The following is a 19,614-nucleotide window of genomic DNA, read 5'->3' on the forward strand; positions in this document are numbered from 1 at the left end:
TTTAAGATTTAATAGCCTCTATCCTCACAGAAAAAATACAATGGTTATTAGGGAAGACAGTTCTGAAATGATCATTATTACTAGTAGTAATGGTTACAAAGACAGACTGGAATACTTTCAAATCTTTGATTATAATTAAAAGCAAGGCATGCTAGAGTAGTTTACTATAACATGGAACACTTCAGCTCTGGGTATACTACAGATAAAACCATGACATTTGTGAGGGCACGGCTTCACTAACAGGGGCTACTGTCAAGACAAAATATACAATCAGAGTGCAGTCTGCAAATGCCAAGCTTCCTAGAAGTACTTCATTTCTTTGCCAAAAAGAATCCTTCTCACTTCCGTAAGTTGCTCCTATGGCATGTATGTTTCCAGGGACTCGAACTTCCAGACATTTTGCCAGGGACTCAAACCTCTCCGCTGACATTTTATAAAACTTTTACTTTCAGGCCCTGCAAGCATTATTTTAGTATATGTGTGTGTGTGTGTGTGTGTGTGTGTGTGTGTGTGTGTGTGTGTGTGTGTGTGTGTAATGCCCCAAGTAAATATATTTGGTGAGTACTTAGGCTCAAATGCTCAAACCCTGTACCTTATGTACAAGGAGCAAAAGCCTGAATTCCTTACCCACACCACCACTTCAGTTCAATGGCTATATTTCAGGAAACACATGGTAACACAAAGCATTTTATTCTAGCAACTTTTCTAAGATTATACAAGCAATGTCTAGAAGTATAGCAATGTACTAACAGTGGCTTAGTAGCTCAGTTTGATAAAATATGTATGTTGTTCATTTGGACAGTGCAGTGGTGCAACAGTTGTGTTGTTGCCTCACAGCCAAAAGGTTCTCTGGTTTGATTCATAGCTGAGGTGTCTTCTGTGTGTAGTCTGCATGTCCTCCCTGCATTCATGTGCTTTTCCTCCAGGTGCCCTGGTTTCCTCCTACATTAAAAAGACATGTATCTGGAGCATTTTTCCTGGGCCTTCATTGAAAATTGGCTTCATTCCAAGTCAGTCTTTTCGTGATAAACAAATGTTAAATAAATAAATGTGTCCCTGGTTTTGGGCCTTTGTCCCCCCCCCCCAATAAATGTTGTCTTTTTCCAGATTTCTTTTGCTGCATAGTTTCTCAGGGGGAGAGAAGTTTAGTGATGCATATGCCAAGTCTGTTTGTCTTAGTAGCACAACAGGTAGAATGCTTCCTTTTGATGCAGAAGTCTGTAGGTTCTACTCCCACAGTATGTAGATGGATTGCTGATACTGTACTTTGTTGTACTTTTAAAGGGGTGGATGCTGCAGTCCTGTGAATGTCCTCTTTGGTGGAGATACCTAAGAAGTATGAACCTGTTATAAGTTTGCCATCCATTCCCTATTACAATATTAGTAGCTTATCATTTTTTAAATGTAACAGGTAACTTATTCCTCGAGGGCAACAGGCACTTTATTTGTAGATGAAACAGTAAAATATAAAGTTGTTTGCTAGCAGCAACCTCTTCATTAGTTACATATCTCTTTAATGTGGAATTATTTAGATGACTTTTACTTCTGGAGGGATAGTGCACATTTACTGATACCGGTGGATTGTAGACGTTTGAGCAGACTTTTATGATGGAAATGTTCTGAATTGAGCAGTTTTGTCATTATTGGTTCATGCATTTTGTTTCATTGCTTACTGGAAAAATGTTAAACAATAAATTTAAAATGCGCTCTAAGAAGTGTGCTGTATTATACAAGGAATATAATTTAATACAATTGGGAAGGTGTATCAAAGAAAACATGTATGTTTCGTGTGCAAGGGGCTTATCGTTTGATTTTAAAAATAGCCCAAAGGTAATCTTTATCAACCACTGGCCAGATGCATTTTCTTTGAATGTGGGTTTCAATGCTGTTTCAGTGAATGTGAGTTTACTTTCAAGGGCAGAGAAGTTTGAATTCTAAGTTTGTTTTCATTGTGGACTGTGTATTGCTTTGTTTAGCAGATGTTTGTTCGTGTTTGTGCTATAAAATGTAAAGTAAAAGTTTTAAATGAAATTCAAATAATCACAAATTCACATAGCCCTGAGCAGCACAAACTCTAGCTCTGCCACTGATCAATAGGCCATGGAGAATGACTTTTGGAGGTCCTGGCAAACTATAACATTCTTTTGCTAAGATTAGAATATTACCTACCATTAAAAGCCCTACTTTTACCATAAAACCCATATACTGCAAGTCATCAAAAACAAAATTATAAAGTTCATCATCTTCGCCCTTCCCAGTGAAAATCATTGCTACACATTTTAAAACAAAAAGGTTACCATTCATACATCTCAACCTGGAAACATCAAAAATCTACACAAAGGCCCATGAAAAATAGGTACAAATCTGTACACTGATTAACATAAAATTTGCATACATAATTATGTAACCCTGCCAACTCAAATGGAATTGTGGGATACCAACTTTCAAACACAAACTGAAGAACAGACAACCAAAATACAGCCCCAGACCCTGAACTAAATGACAACCATTTTTTTTAATGTGTAGCAATGATGTTCACTGGGACTGGTCTTGATAGGGGGGGGTATTGTTTAATAGCTGGCAGTTGCATAAATGATGAGGAAAGAGGTATGAATCTGGAGTACTCTGGTTCACTAAAAGAAAAAAAATGAGTAGGATTGTGGGAAGTACTAATGGTAAAGGAAGAATATAAGCTACTCATGCGGGAACATTGATATAGCTGGGTTCCTGTAGACAAGGACAAATAGTGTGAGGGTGTCAGACATAAATGTACCCATATATCAACTGTGAAATTGATAGATTAGGCAGCTTAGGTGGAAAGGAGTGGCAGTTTCTTTGAAACATAGGTCAAGATTTTTTTTTTGGCTAGCTCACCACTGACTTTACTCCCTCCAACTTTTTCAGTAGTTTCTTCTTCCTCGGCTTCATGGAGATACCCAAGCCAGGTGGCTTCCATTTCTCCAAATAAGAAGACCCTGTGGCTGCCTATGGAGTAATCTACTTTGTAGTTGGGAGAGGAGCACAGAGGCTGTGGCCATCATATTGTGGCTGAGCTGGGGCTTTTCTTGTTAAGATGTACCTCCTATTGACATCCTGGGCTACATCATCCAGGTGACATTCAGTGGTACTGTATGGGGAATCCCCCACCTATTTGATTATGCATCTCTCTTTGCTCCCCACCATGCTGAAGCACAGCTCTGTTATTGCTGCCTCTGTATCACCACTAGGGCTTATGAAGCACTTGCACCCTCAAAGTTTCCTCACTACCTCCTAATGTAAGACATAAGTGGACAAATGTCTCATCATTCATCTTCAATCCCTGTCAACTCCAGCACGTGACCAAGCTGCTAATAAAACTCAAGTTATTTGGGTTGTAGTCAGGGTTTTAGTTGTCTACAGCACCTAGCTGGCCGAAGCATAAGTTGAGATGTGACGTTATTGAAGGTGGTTTGGTAAAGGAAGGGATACTGGGAATTAAAAAATATATGGGTAAAATGAGATCCATGATAGTAAAAAATGGTGGTGCTTACCATTGAAATGTCGGCATTCAAAACACTAAGTTCTGACAAACCAAAAAATAAAAGACCGGAAATATAGTTGAAGAGTGAGTACTGAACATTACTCTTTTCCATCAAATGTGTTTTTGCAGAGTGCAATCCGCCCCCCCCCCCCCCCAGCACCTCCCTAAACTTGTGTATTCCAACTTTGAGATAGCCATACCTTAGGTAAAAAAAGAGTATTTTGAGAAATCAACATCTCAGAGTTAGTATATGCAAGTCCATTTTTTTGGGGTAGTCAGTCTTCATGTTACAGGAATTGCTGAAGTGTACCCCAATATTTCAAATGGAAGGTGGAAAAGTTGTGTATGAGTAAAGTATGTAGACCTCCCATTAATTCAAAGTTGAAGTGTTCCTGTTGGTTTTGTAGAATTCATCTTGAAAGTAAAAAGATGGTGATCATGGGGAATCTAAATATGCCAGATACTGAGCAAAGTATTCTAAGCTGAAGGGGTGGAAGATAGGAAACTGATTGATTTAAGAGATGGTAAGGGTTTTTTCTAGCTTATGCAACATTTTACTAGGAAAAGTAAGGGGTTGTGGCATTGAATAAAAATTAAAGATGTCTTGATGCGAGACAGGTGTAAATCAAATTACTTTTGGTGAACAATAGGTTCATAGGATGATACTAGGCTATTGGCCCGGAAGCCCTTATAAGCCTAGCTAAAAATTTTGACCATGCTCCCACAAAGTCAGCACCTGTTTCCTCTGTCCAGCAGGGACACACATGGGATCCCAGGGGTTTATTTTCTGTTTCCCATCCAGTCGTCCGGGTTCCTGTTAAAAGAGGGCTAGAGAGCTACTCTGCTTGACATGGAGAGGGAGTCTATTGCATAGATGGAAGAGTCTTTGGGACAAAAATCTATCCTGCCAAGTTCTATTAATGTCACAGATCAGGTTGAGGCCTTACATGCAGGTTGCGCGAGTGGAATTTGACTTACGGATATGCAGCAACTCCATCAAGGCTGCATGTGCTTGGCAAGGTAGACGCCAAAGGAGGCATTGTACTCTATAACGGGTCTGATAAGGGAGGAGTACAGGGATGTTATGACCTCCTTGTTCCTGGATGAAATATCCTTACTTATGAGGTGACGCATGTAGAAGGCCTTCCATACAACGGAGGCAACATGGTAGTCAAAAGTGAGGTTGCTATCCACCTGGGTGCCCATGTCCCTCATAACTGATTGCGTGCTTAGTATGTTGTTATTGTGATAATTAGTGGGGAACTCCATGTTCTCCAAAGGGGATAATGATGTATTTCTTGGCATTCAGTTTGAGGCCATGCTTATGGCACCAGTCATAAGTTTGGGTAAGGCTGTCTTAGAGGATGTTCATATCACTAGGGGAATTTAAGACAGTGCCTAGATTGCAGTCATCTGCAAACTTGGTCAGTCACAGACCACTGGTTTTGACTTGCACCAAAGAAATGTATATCCCAAACAGTAGAGGCCCCAAGAATAATCCATGAGGTACACCACTCGTTACTGGTCTACCACTAGAGGTGGCTTCCCCTATTTTGACTGAAGTGGGTTCTGTCAGTGAGCCAGTTAGCTACCCATCTGGTAACATACGGGTTTGGTGCCTAGCTGGGAGAGTTTATCTATTATGCCAGAGAGGGGAATAGTGCTGAAGGCTTTGGCTAGCTCAAGGTAGGCGGTGTGCACCATCTTTCCCTCGTCCATAGCTTTGGTGACTGTTTTGAAGAAGTCAGCGAAGTTTAACAGGCATGATCTCGTTTTGACAAAACCAAACTATGTGGGGTCAAGTGTTTGGAGGTTGCTAATATCTTTGTTTATAAGGTCCATAATAATGTGTTCTGTGGCCTTCCAGATCAGGCTAGTTAGGCTGATGGGCCTATAATTGCCTCGGTCAATGGACGCTCCACCTTTGTGTAGAGGGATGACAGTGGCTGTCCTCCATTTGGCTGGAACAAAGCAGGTGCTCAGGATTTGTTTGAATAGGGTACCTAATGGAGCTGAGAGCTCATGCCTGAGTTCATGTAGGATACTAATAAAATAAAGGTATGGCAGCCAAAAAGTAGATGAAAAGCCTTATCTGTTAATCGTTAAGTGCTTTTCGTTTACGTAAAATAGCAAACTTCATCAGACATTTTAAAACTAAATTGTAACCATTTATATATGATTCAAAATGACTGCCCCTTTTGTTCACGACAGGAAATGACATGATCAAACTATTATTTACCTGTTTACAGCTTGAAAATTATATACATTTCCTTTAACCATAAATATCCTTATAAATTTATTACAACTGATGTAAAAAAATGGATGTATTATGCATATGACCGAATAGTGCATAAAACTAACAAATTAAAATACAAATTTAACCACCATCATTTCACTTACTTTAAACCCAAAAAGGAAGGGTATTACTAAAGAATTATACAATACATTTCTAACACCAAATAAGAAAATGAATAAAAAATGAAACAATCATAAAAAACATTAAGTATAGCAGCAGTAGGTTGTAGTAATAATAACCCCATTTTTATAAACCAAGCAATTGGAAACAAAGTAACCATGGCTAACTTGTTCCTGCATATATAACAGTATACCTATTTACTTGCCTTTAGCTTAAGAACACTATTGATTGTGCAGTAATCATTCAATCCTGGCCATGTATATGAATATAAGCATAACTGCCAAATTAGCTCAGCTTTTTCTAAATTCAAAGCCCAAGGTCCACCTTTTTCATCCTCCATAATTTGTTGTATAACACAAAATTTAAAACGATGGTTATTATGCTCATGAACATGCTTAGCTAATGCATTGGTAAGTGCACCTTTTTTAATTGTATAAATATCTTTGTATATTCTTTCCTTTAAAGTTCTGGTGGTCTTACCAGTGTAGTATGCTGGACACAATTTACACCTAGCAACATAAACTACTCTCCTAGAGCTATAAATGTGCCTGCCTTGCATATCGTACTTTTTTCATTTGATTTCAAAACATTGGCCTTGGTGAATGTAATTGCAATAATTACACATACCACACCTGTTCATACTCCCTTTTCTTATTACATGTTGTTGGCTACCATTTTCCATCAAATGCTTTAAGTTTTTACCTCTCCATGATACCATTTTAAATCCATCACCTAATTTGTTCCTGATTGGGTCTATATTAAATCATCGAACGCTTAGAAAAGCGAACGATGATTTATTGACTCCATGTAAGTGAAAGCTTACAAACTCGAACGCTTAGAACAGCGATTTTTTTTCCCAAGGGAAATAATCGCTGTTCCAAAAACAAACAAACAAAAAACACTTAAAACATAACAAAGTGGGGGGCTTTACCCTCACACCCCGCGATGTGTGGGGGGGGGGGGCTGTGCCCCCCCCACACCCCTACTTAAATATACCAACTTCAAGATTCACACCCCTACTTAAATATACCAACTTCAAGATTGCACTACAGTGACGAAAACGGCAAAGTAATGGATACGGCCAAGCGATTTCTTTCCCAGGGAAAGAATTCGCTTATATGCCGCTTCATCATTTTGCCTTTTCGTCTTTTCAAGTTCCACCAAAATGCATTCAAAAGAATGCGTCTTCGGTCATCTAATAGGAACCCTCCTGATCTGTACATATCATCATCAATGACTATCCAATTCTTTAGCATGATAGTTTTAATGTCATAAAAATGTGTACTAAAAGTGGTTATAAATACTGCCAAATTATCAAAATGGTTGCCATTTGTTCTTAATACCTGCTCCCCCCGTTATAATTAAGGATGGGTAAAAGTGACCCTTCATTCTTTTTATTTTGACCTCATTATATAATTCATGCAGAATCTGGTCTGGATATCTTCTTTTTCTGAACATATCTATTAGTCCTTCACATTCAGTATTAAAATCAGTGTCAAGGCTCACCATTCTTGCCGCCCGGACAAATTGACCTTTGACAACAGCCTTTTTATTAATTGTCAGGTGTGCACTAGTGAAGTGCAAAAACAAATTTGAATATGTTGGCTTTCTATGAATTCTGGCCTTAAATCTGTTGTTAACTCTATCCTTACTCAAATTCACATCCAGGTAATTAATCTCCTGTTCATTAGTCTCATGCGTAAACTTTAAATAAGTTGTTGTCCCATTAATATATGCCAAAAAGTCATGAAGAGCCAAGTTGTCACCCTTCCATATAATAAAAATATCATCCAGGTAATGTAGATATAAACTGATATGTTCAAAGTTACTGTTATGTATATGTTGCACCTCCCAAACTGCCATTGCCATATTAGCAAATATAGTGCCAAATGGTGAGCCCATGGCAACTCCCGCCTTCTGCAGATAATAATTACCATTGAATCTAATGTAGTTGTTCTTAAGAACTATATCAAATAGATCTATATATAAATTTATCTCTGACTATTGCACACCTTGTTCCTTAAAAAACATCTCAATGGCCTGCATACCCCATTCAAATAATTATGTGTCTACATCTAGCCTATTTTCTAGGAACATGTCATTCAACATTATATTTATTCTTCTATATGCCATATTCAGCTCATTTTTACTAATTTCTTCATATATGTCCATCCATATCCACCAGCCTCCTTCCTTTATCCGGTTTCATGATTCTAAAATATTATCTGATTAATGCCAAGACATCTCTCTCATTAACTGTTAAGTTGTCTTTATGATGTTTATTCTTATTAATGTGTGCCTGGTATCCAATTCACATACTTTTTCACAAAATGCCAAAACCAGATGTAAAGGGGAGTTGAATGTGCTATGAATGTGTAAAACATTATGAGAGCTGCCGATGTTCATCGTGTTTCACTGTTGCAGTCATGACTGTAGGGTTCTCCCCTGCCGGCAGGCAGCCCTCGGTCCGCCAGAATCCCAAAGTCTGGGTCCGGCGTCGGCTGTTCAGCCATGCTCCCTGACGTCAGAGCGCCAGGAGTATAAAGCTGACAGCCGACACCATATTCTCCAGTCTTTCTTGCCGTGCGGTGATAGCAGTTTGCAAGTGCTGGTTGGCTGACTCCTGACGAATTTTTTCTGATTTACTTCGGTCCGAAGACTTTCTTCTCCACTCAAAGCTAAGTACCCCGTTGGGGAAACTTTTTTCTTGCTCCATTCCGATGTCAGAAAAAGTTAATAATTGTATTTCATATGGGAAGCAAATACCTCATAAGGATTTCCATTCTTACTGTATTCCTTGCTTAGGCCCTGACCATGACGTAGCTAGTTGTCGGTTTTGTGCTAGATTCAATCAACGTACAATTAAGCAAAGTTACAGTTTTGCTTTTCATTACTTCGGTAGACGCTTTAACTACAAAATGTCGTCGGATACGGTGCCGGCTACCGGAGTTCACAAACGTCGCAAGGATAAAGACAGGCCTCCGAGGTCCAAATCTGATGATAGCGCACAAGCGGAGCCAGCTTCAGGTTCGGCCGTCGTCAAAAGCGCCCCTGTCGTCGGCCATTTCAGAACCGATGGCCGAAACGGACTCTCATGAGGAGCCAACCAGGCCTTTAAATATTTCTGTTGCAGGACTTTCGGACAATGCTCCTTCGGATGGGTCCTGAGCCGCTGTGCAAGTTCCGGCTTCCGAAGGGGGTTTCAGGCCTACTCAGCTACTAGTAAAGGCAAAGACTCCTTCTAAATCAAAGACTTCAACACAGGCCTCTTCTGAACCAGCTCCCAAGTCACAGAAACAGTTACTCAAGATGGCGGAGGATTTACTTACTATGATTAGGGGTTCACATCCCCCCTCCAGACAAAAGGCCAAGGCAGGATGTTTATCATGATTCCTCTGATCAGGCTTCTGTTTCCTCAGTTTCTTCTTCTGATCAGGAATATTCTTTCCCTCCTTATGAGGATTCTGATGCTGAAGAATCCATTCCTTCAGCTTCTCCCCCTGAGGATTTCTCTTTTGGGGAAACTTTGCATGAAATGAGGGAACATTTCCACTGGGAAGGACAGGAGTATTCGGAATCCAAGAAAAGACTGTGGGATTTTCTTCTTCTTCCCCAACATAGACCCCTGGCTATTCTTCCTGTTTTGGATATTGTGGATGATGCCTTTTCGGAGGCTAACTTAACCCCTGACTCTTTTCCTCCTGCTCCTGTTAAGCCTGATAGATATTACAGGGTTCCTGATTCCCATCAGTTTTTATACAAGAACCCTTCTGCTGACCCTGAAACCATTTCTCAGGGTCCTAAGGGAGTTAAGGCCGCTTCTGCCAAAAATCCCATTCCTACTGAAAAGGATTCTCGATCCTTAGAAAGATGGGGCAAAAAGGTGTACACTTCTGCTACTTTGTCCATTAGGGCTTTAAACTGTCAGTTTCATATGCTTAAATACCAGCAATTTCTCTTGTCTGTCTTAAAACATAAGCTTACTCCCATTTCTGCCTGTGCAGATGATAAGGAATTACATGACTTATTGCATGCCATTGAACAGGTTGGGAAGCATGGTTTACACTGTGGATTTGATGCCTTGGAGGCTTCTTGTAGGGCTGCGGCCTCTGGCACAGTCATTAGAAGGCATGCATGGCTAAAGGAACAAAATTTACCTGAACAAGTAAAGGCTAAATTATTGGATTCTCCTGTTCAGCATAATGTCTTGTTTGGATCAAAAGCTGAAGAGGTGATTAAAAAGATGGAGGTTAAGGCGAAATCCATGCAAACAGTTAAAGATTTCTTACAAGTACAGCCACCTAGATTTAGCAGGAATTGGCCTTCAAAAAATTAGTCCTTTCCCACTTCAGACAGCCCTCAGAGGGGTAAATATAGACACTCCAGAGGGAGGCCTCAAACACAAGCTGCTTATAGACCAAGACAGTGGACTGCTTCCACCCCTAGGGGAGGAGAGGACAGGTCACAATCTCAAAGGAAACAAACTCAATGACTCCCTCTGTTGGGCTACAGGAACTTCTTGCCTGGAAGCCCCTCTGAGGAAAACTCTCTCTTTTTTATCAAAATTGGACTCAAATAACCCAAGACAAATGGGTTTTGGATGTGGTTTTAAGAGGTTACAAATTCCATTTTCATACCTTGCCAAGGCCAAGCGGATGGCCAGACCTTCCAAAACATCAATGGACGGAGGCCTTAAACCAGGTGGAAGCTCTTTTGGCTATGAATGCCATAGAACTGGTTCCTCTTTCAGAGATGGGAAAAGGTTTTTACTCAAGGCTCTTTCTAGTCCCAAGGAAGCAAAACTCATGGAGACCCATTCTGGATCTGTCGGCCTTGAACACCTTTCTAGAGATTCCAAAATTCAAGATACTTACTCTACAGCAGCTACTTCCAATGCTGTCCAAAGATGCATGGATGGTAACTTTGGATTTAAAGGAGGCATATTTACACATTCCCATCAGGCAGGATCGCAGAAAATACCTCAGGTTCAAGGCCGGATCGAGGCACTTTCAATTCTCTGCGCTGCCCTTTGGGTTGTCTACTGCGCCCAGGGTCTTCACCAAATGCCTGGCTCCAGTAGTAGCTTACTGCAGACTCAAGGGAATTCAAATTTACCCTTATCTGGACGATTGTCTAATTCAGGCAGACAGCAAGGATGTCTTACTCCAGCATCTAGAATTTGTACAGATCCTCCTCAAGTTCCTGGGATTCTCTGTAAACATAAAAAAGTCAAATTTGACACCATCACAACAGATAACTTTTCTGGATGCACTTCTAAACACCACAACCCAGATGGCATTTCTGACATCCGAAAAACAATTACAGCTGGCTTCAACTTTCAGAACCTTGGCAACTCTAACTCAACTATCTGCAAGGAAATTCCTGCAGGCTTTGGGTTACATGGCCTCCTGCATCCTTCTCCTACCATATGCAAGACTACACATGAGGAAAATACAGTGGTACCTAAAAAGTGTATGGTCTCAGCATTGCCACAGTTTGGACATACTGATCTCAGTCCTTCCTTGCCTTCAAAAGGAATTTCTTTGGTGGTCCAGGGCATGTGCTCTAAACAAAAGGAAACCCTTCCGTCTGCCTCCTGCCACTCAGATTCTAACCACGGACGCATCGGATTATGCTTGGGGAGCCCATTTTCAGGGCATTTGTTTGCAGGGCCTTTGGACAAAGGATCAGAAGCACCTGCATATCAATTTAAAGGAAATGTTAGCCATTCAGAAAGCTCTATTGGCCTTCAGGAATCTTTTACAACCAGGACAACTGCTGATACGGACAGACAACACCACAGTTATGTGGTACATAAACAAGCATGGGGGATCTCATTCCTACCCCCTTTGCAGACTAGCCATGGATCTATGGAACACAGCTCTAGCTTGCAATCTGGATCTTCAAGCTCAGTTTCTAACAGGGAAACAAAAGTTCCTGGCAGACAGTCTGAGCCGAAACCTTTCGGATCCACACGAGTGGATGCTGGACACCAAAATATTCAGGATGATAACAGCAGTCTGGGGATGTCCTCACATAGACCTCTTTGCATCCCATCTCAATCATCAACTACAGAATTTTTGCACCAGGAATTTCCACAGCGAAGCTTGGAAAGTGGACGCCCTGTCATTCAGTTGGAGGAACCTCTCGGGATATGCCTTTCCGCCTCTTCCTCTTCTTCCACGGGTTTTATTGAAGATAAAACAGGACAAGCCCAAGATGATAATCTTGCTGGCTCCAAATTGGCCTCGGCAGTTTTGGTATCCAACTCTAAAAAAACCTATGCCTGGAGCCCCCTTGGGTTTTACCTCAGTCTCCGAACCTTCTGTCCCAACATCAGGGTCAGGTTCTATACTCTCATGTCAGAACTCTCAGCCTGGCGGCCTGGTTAATCCAGGGCCTTTGATTTCTTCTTTACTGCCCAAGCAGGTTATGGATGTCATTTTAGAAGCCAGACGTCCTAGCACTAGAAAATCTTATGCAGGAAAATGGAAAAGATTTTGTTCCTGGATGCAGGCTCAGGATTCTGATCCTCTTCTTCCTAACATTACTTTAATTCTACTTTACTTGACAGATCTCTTACATAAGGGTCTCTCTTTCTCTTCCATTAAGATACATGCCTCTGCTATTTCTGCTCATTATAATACAGACCCTCCCATCTTTTCCCACCAGCTCATGAGACAGTTTCTCAGAGGAGCGAAGAACTTAAGACCTCCTAGATCTCCTCCCATTCCTGCTTGGGATCTCAACTATGTTTTGGAAAAACTAACCTTGCCTCCTTTTGAGCCTGCTGCCTCTTCTGACATCAAGTTTTTATCTTGGAAGACAGCTATCCTGTTAGCCCTTGCCTCTGCCAGGAGAGTTTCAGAGTTACAAGATCTTATGGCTGTGGAACCTTGTATTATTTTTCATCAAGACAGGGTATCTTTGAGGACTAATCCTACCTTCATGCCGAAGGTGGTTTCCAAAGTGGCTTTAAATCAAACTATCCACTTGCCAACCTTTTTCCCCACTCCTCAAAATAAAGGGGAAAGGATCTTGCATTCCTTGGATGTACACAGACAACTACGTTTTTACCTGAACAGAACCAAGGACATCAGAAAATCAGAACAATTGTTTGTTTCTTATGCTTCAAGTTCCCAAGGTAAAGCCATTTCAAAACTGACCATTTCTAAATGGATTACTCATGGAATCAGATTTTGTTATTCTCACCATGGAAAGCAAATCCCAGGGAGTATACGGACTCATTCCACCAGAGCTGCTGCCACTTCTGTGGCCTTCCTCAGGGGAGTTCCTACCAAGGACATTTTGGAAGCTGCAACTTGGAGTACAGTGCATACTTTTTCTAAGCACTACAATCTACCTCTCTACTCTAAGTCTAGGGCAGGCTTTGCCTCTGCAGTCTTGCAGGGCCTTTTAGCCGCCCCTTCCTCTTTATGACCACCTCCCTTTTTTTCAGCTTTGGGATTCTGCCCTACAGTCATGACTGCAACAGTGAAACACGATGAACATAGTACAGTTATGTACACCTACCATAAATGTAGATGTTCGAGTGTCTTCACTGTTGCAGTCTGGGTTTCCCTCCCTCCTGTCCCCTCTTATTTTTACTTTTGTGTATTTCCTTTCTTCACCATTCTTCTGAGGTGTATTTGCAAAGGTTATGGGACCTTTTTCATTTTGGGACTCCTGACATCTGGGGCAAGAAAAACTGGAGAAGATGGTGTCGGCTGTCAGCTTTATACTCCTGGCGCTCTGACGTCAGGGAGCAGGGTTGAACAGCCGACGCCGGACCCAGACTTTGGGATTCTGGCCGACCGAGGGCTGCCTGCCGGCAGGGGAGAACCCTACAGTCATGACTGCAACAGTGAAGACACTCGAACATCTACATTTATGGTAGGTGTACACAACTGTACTTTACCACCATTACGGTCATCCCCAAACAAAATTTAAAAATTAAGCTTACGTAAAAAAATTTTAAGATCAATTAACACGTCAGCCAATCTAGAACCTTTTGTTGGAACAAATGTGAGTCCCTTTCTTAGTAAGTTCACCATTTCTTCATTAATGTTTGTCCCAGAAAACTTATATACCTTGAAATCCTTCACAGTATTATATACAATTGCTGTTTTTTTTATCATTAAGAACATCATCAACCAAATTGTTGGATACATCAAAAACATCAAAATCATGATCATTGACATCATTGTTATCTGTCACTAAAGTCAATAATTGTATCTCTTCCCCTGGCCTCGTCCTTGATAACTTCCCCTCCTCTGGTTCCTTCTGGAAGGAGTGTAAAAATTCTGATTGCCAAACCAGTTACAGTTATTGTTCACATTATTATTGTAATGATTTTTTTATCCTTTCAGATCTTCTTAAAGGTGGAAAATGTTCCTCATGTACATTGAATCCTACCTCTTGCTGATTATCCTGCAAGCTGTTGCCAAGCATTTCAAGTTGTTGTTCTGCCTGCCCATTACTGTTATTAGTGACAGCATTGACAGCCGTAAATACCGCATATCCCACTTTCAGTGGTTTGGGACAGGCCTGTCCATCATTATACTGTTGTTTATCCCTATGTAACTTTTTTTTGTTTTTTCTGCTTAAGGTCCATTAGGGCCTTTTCTATACTTCCATAAATACGTTGGTGCTCATATTTGTACCTATCATATTCAATGAGTAAACCATCCACCTCTCTATTATATTTAATGAGCACCTCAAGGAATTGGAAGCTATGCATGGCTAATAGTTCAGTATGCATGAGGGAGTTTTCAATTAGGCCCGCAGGATAGCGCCATGTTCTTAAACCCTTCGGTACAACTCTGTTCACTATACAATCCCGCAAATAAATATCTTCAAGCTGCAATTTCTTTAGTCTAAGTAATTTGCTGTCAAGTTGGTTAAGCAAAAGTTTTATTGCAATCCCCTCACCTTGCCCATTTTGAGAGCTCATATTATTCTGATGTTCATTAATGAGACATTCATTAAGCAGAGGGGGCTTCCAAAATACTTTACTTTTGTTATTAGCCCCCTGTCTTTGTATATTGCTGCCTAACATACCAGTGTTAACTGCAAAAGAATTAATACAGTTTTGGCCCCCATTAAGTACATTATCCAAAACTTGTGCTGGCGTACCTGCTGAAATGTCTGTATTAGAACCAGGTGGAGAAACTTGCTGTTGTGCATCCGTGATGCCAGACTGCTCATTAGCCTCCTGTGAACTATACACTTGAACAGAAGAGCTGTTATCAGACAATGATGTATCCACTCTATGCTGCTGGTTACTATATCCATCATTATATCCACTAGTAGACTGCACCCTCTGTTGGTTTTGCACCTGTAATACGGCTGACATTGCTGCTGCAAACATTGCTCCTGCCCATGAAATGAAGCAGACTCGGATTGTTGATTTGGCAGTATTACCTGCCCTGTATTGGAAGCTTCAGTGTTCCATTGTTGCAATGCTGAACTCTGACCATTCCTTACAGCTTCCACGATATTAGTTAATCCCTCAACTCATTGTGTGAGCCCTTGAATCAGGCCCATAAGTTCCACAACTGACTGTTGTTGTACTAATGAATGGGGCTATTAGTACTACAACCTACTGCTGCTATATTCAATGTTTTTTTTATAATTGTTGCATTTATTTATTCTTTTTCTTATTTGGTGTTAGAAATGTATAATTCTTTAATAATACATTTCCTTTTTGGGTTTGAAGTAAATGAAATGATGTTGGTTAAATTTGTATTTTAATTTGTTAGTTTTATGCACTATTTGGTCATATGCATAATACATACATTTTTTACATCAGTTGTAATAAATTTATAAAGATATTTATGGTTAAAGGAACTGCGGTGGTGGTGCTGCGGTAGCGTTGTCGCCTCACAGTAAGACGTTGTCCTGTTCAATTCTCAGCTAGAGCGTCTTCTGTGTGGAGACATGCTTGAATGGGCGTACCTTCGTTGAAGGTTGTGCGTCAGGGCCAGCAACTCGGTACGTAAAAATCTGCTGCCAGTCATTAGCAGACCGGAGTTCTGCTGTGGCGACCCCGAACCGGGAAAAGCCAAAAGACACAACAACATTTATGGTTAAAGGAAATATATATATAATTTTCAAGCTGTAAACGGGTAAATAATAGTTTGATCATGTCATTTCCTGTCGTGAACAAAAGGGACGATAATTTTGAATCATATATAAATGGTTACAATTTAGTTTTAGAATGTCTGATGAAGTTTACGTAAACGAAAAATGCTTAATGATTAATAAATAAGGCTTTTCATCTACTTTTTTGGCTCCCATACCTTTACTTTATTAGTCTGTTATTCTTTTTTTAGCATTCATGTAGGATACAGCCAGGGATGTTGTCGGGCTCCAGAGAGACTGTATTGTTTTGTCTTTGAGAGGGCATTAAACACTTGCTCCCTGGGCAGGTGCTGGCGATGTCCTGGTTTACTGATGGGGGGACAGAGAGGTAAAGTTTTCACTGAAGCTGTCTGCCAGCAGGTTGGCTATATCTCTGATATTTGTGTATGTGGTGTTATTGACCACCAGCTCCGAACAGATTTGGGTGTTACATTTCAAATTGCGGACTTATGTGAGGAAGGCCTTGTGATTGTCCTTAGTGGATGTGGCCAATTTACACTCAAATTTAGCCTTAGAGGATTTCACCAGTGACCTTATTTCCTTGTTCAGACAAAGGAGAGATTGCTTCCAACTTGGCACCTGCTCTTTCTTGGTCCTGGACAGCAATTTTTTTCCTTTTATAATAGAGTTTGTTTATTGCTGCTGTCTACCAGACAGGTTTACTCTTCCTTGAGGAAGATGATTTGGGTGTGTCAGGTATTGCTGAGGCCATACAGCTATGTAGGTGCTCATATAGTTTTTTGTTGTAGGCTTGGACATTAGTGTTAGTTCCAACTGAAGGGATGTTGGCTGTGAAGCTGCTTATACCTGCTCTCAGGAGATTGTAGTCAGCTTTGGAAAAGTTTTCTTTTTTGACCCTGACGGGGGGGGGGGGGGTCAGGGGAGATGGTGACTTTGAAAGTGATCGCTTTATGGTCAGATTTTGCCAAGGAAGATGACACTGTATTGGTGCTACAGTGGCTACTCATGTTATTTTGTACCAGGTCCAGGATATTTTCACCTCTCATAGGGGTGTCGACCAGCTGATCCAATTAATTGACATTCACAAAGTCGGGCAACCTCTAGACATTCATGTTTGGGCTAGAATAGGTCTTCCACTCTGTGGTTGGGTAGTTAAAGTCACCCAGGATCAGGGTAGAGGGTTGAATCTTGACGGATTCAAGTAAGTCCAGATAGGTGGAGAGGGTGTACTGAGTCAGGGTTGGGAGTCTATAGCTTGCTATGATTGGAATAGGTGTTTTGTCAACAGTTAACTGCACTTGAAGTGTCTCCTGTGCATCATACCGTTTGACCAGCCTAGAGGTGTGTATGTCTTTGATAAATATTGAAACTCCACCTCTTTTAGCTTTGTAGGCCTCCATTTGGGCTCTGAAAGTATGGTAAGATGAGTAACCTTGGTAAGGCTGGGGTGCTGTCCGCAGCTTTGAACCAAGTTTCAGTGACCACATAAATGTCAGCATCCTTCAGAGCAAGGAATGCTTGCAATCATGCTAAGACTCCTAGCATTTAGCAGCATGATCTTTAAATTTCAGTTAGAAGAATTTTTCATGTTGGTAATTTTGTGCTCATGACTTTGCCTAAAAAAGACACTATGAGGGAGGCAAGAGCCTTTGCCAGAAGCCTGAAGCTGAGGAGAGACAGATGAAGGCCATCTGTGGCAAAGCATTGTGGTCTGTCAGTCACGTCCTCCCAGGCTGTCAGGTACAGGATCCCCTTGGAATGACACCAGAAACTAAGCCAATTATTAAAGTTAGTCATTTTCTGTTTATATTGGGGCATCATTCTGTGTGACAGTAGGATGTTGCTTAAGGCTAGGGACATACCTGCCTGGGACACTTATTCAGTGAGCTCAATCATGTCTTATCACCAACATGGACTATGACGGAGTCATAACAGTACCTGTTGTTATGAGACTTGAGTGCATGCATGATATGGCGGATTCCAGTACCTGACAAGCAACTTACCATGACTTTCTCCTTGTGTAGCCTGGTGAGGGGCACATCTGTGTGTCTCACTACAGAGTCTCCTGTGACAAGTATGGTGGGTTTGTGGCTGGATCTTAGTGGCTGTGAGATGCAGGCGTGTGTACTATATGTGATGCTTGATGCTGTGGGTTGTGATTTGCGTGTGTGTGCTTGCTTCAGAGGTCTCTTTTGTTTAGGTATGTTTTTGTTGAGAACCTTCTCATATGTAGGTGTGTGTTGTACAGGTGTGGGTGGTGTTAGAGGTGTGGTGTTTGTAGTGTTTGTGCAGACAACCTTCTCAGTGGCAGATGTACTGGCTTGTGACTGAGACAGCAAGGATTTTAGGTTCTTAATGTAATTGCATCTCTCACATATTGTGTTCCTAGGTGCTAGTAGTAGAGGTTTGTCTGTGTACTTAAGGCAGTTGCTACACTGTCTCAGGGTGCCCATATCAACCAGGCTAGCAGGAGAAACCATTGAAAATTTTCCATCCGTGGTTGTCAGAATCTGTGGAGGGAGGACAGGGAGAGTAGAGTGAGTACAATGTGAGGAGACTACCTATAGGTGTGAGTAAGGCTAGATAAAATCAATATAGTAAATGCAAGCAAGGGCCTCACTTACACAGGAGTGCTGATAAGGGAAAAATGCAGCTGCGATACCTTGCAAATGGTTAAAACAGCACAGCGGTGGTGCACGATGTGCAAACAAGCACAAAACCTTCAAATGGGGGGGTTTAAATACCATAAAAATGACAGTAAAATAGAAACACTGGAATTGACCAATCAACCCTTGTCCCTGAGCTCTTAGCTAAACACCCTATGCAAGACCAGTTCCAACCAGTTCACTTAGTGCAGGCAAGCCCGTCCAACGCAAGATGGTGTAGCAGGAAAAACAAGAATCTTACAAACAGATCTGGATACAGCAAAACCTGTAACCAGACTATACTAAAGATATTTAGACTCTGTTTCGGTCGATTTAACACAGGAGAACAGATACACACTTTAAATATAACAGCAGCAAACAAGAGCAAACTGATTTAAACAAATTAGCCAGTTAACCAATAAAAAAGCTAAAAAATGAGCCCTGTTCCAGCAACCTTCAATCAGATGAGTTCTAACTGCATACTCCTGCCACTAGGGTGCAGGGGAACCCTGTCCAAAAAAGATGCCCTGGATGAGTGCTTACGTTATACAGACAGAGCTAGATTCAGCAGTTCTGAATCTAGTCTCTGCTACAGCAAACAAGGTGCACCAATTTCAGAAAAAAACTGTTCAAATACGCAGGCACAGTAAGGCTTCAACCAACAATTCCTAGCTCAGAAGGACAGAATCTACTCTCTCCTCCCACAAGACTGTAGACCACAAACCTTCTTAATATAAAATAACTGGTCTGAAGCCCAAGTGCTTAAATCAGAACTATGACACTTTTAGATTAAGAGGCACGCTAAGCCTTTATCCAGCAACTCCCAACTTAGAAGGATGTAAGCTATCTCTCCTGCCACAAGAGTGTAGACCACAAACCTTCCAAATGTAAAACAATTGGCCTGAAGCCCAGGTGCTTAAACTAAAAGG

General features: G+C 41.1%; 1 protein-coding gene across 2 annotated transcripts in view; it reads left to right on the forward strand.

Annotated features, from left to right (window-relative positions):
• SEL1L3 (SEL1L family member 3) overlaps window positions 1–19,614 on the forward strand; it is a 1,757,172-nt gene that overhangs the window by 210,263 nt on the left and 1,527,295 nt on the right. The window lies entirely within an intron of this gene.

This window comes from Protopterus annectens, chromosome 2.part1 (genome assembly GCF_019279795.1).
Source record: "Protopterus annectens isolate FY-2018-M chromosome 2.part1, PAN1.0, whole genome shotgun sequence".
Taxonomy (NCBI): domain Eukaryota; kingdom Metazoa; phylum Chordata; order Ceratodontiformes; family Protopteridae; genus Protopterus; species Protopterus annectens.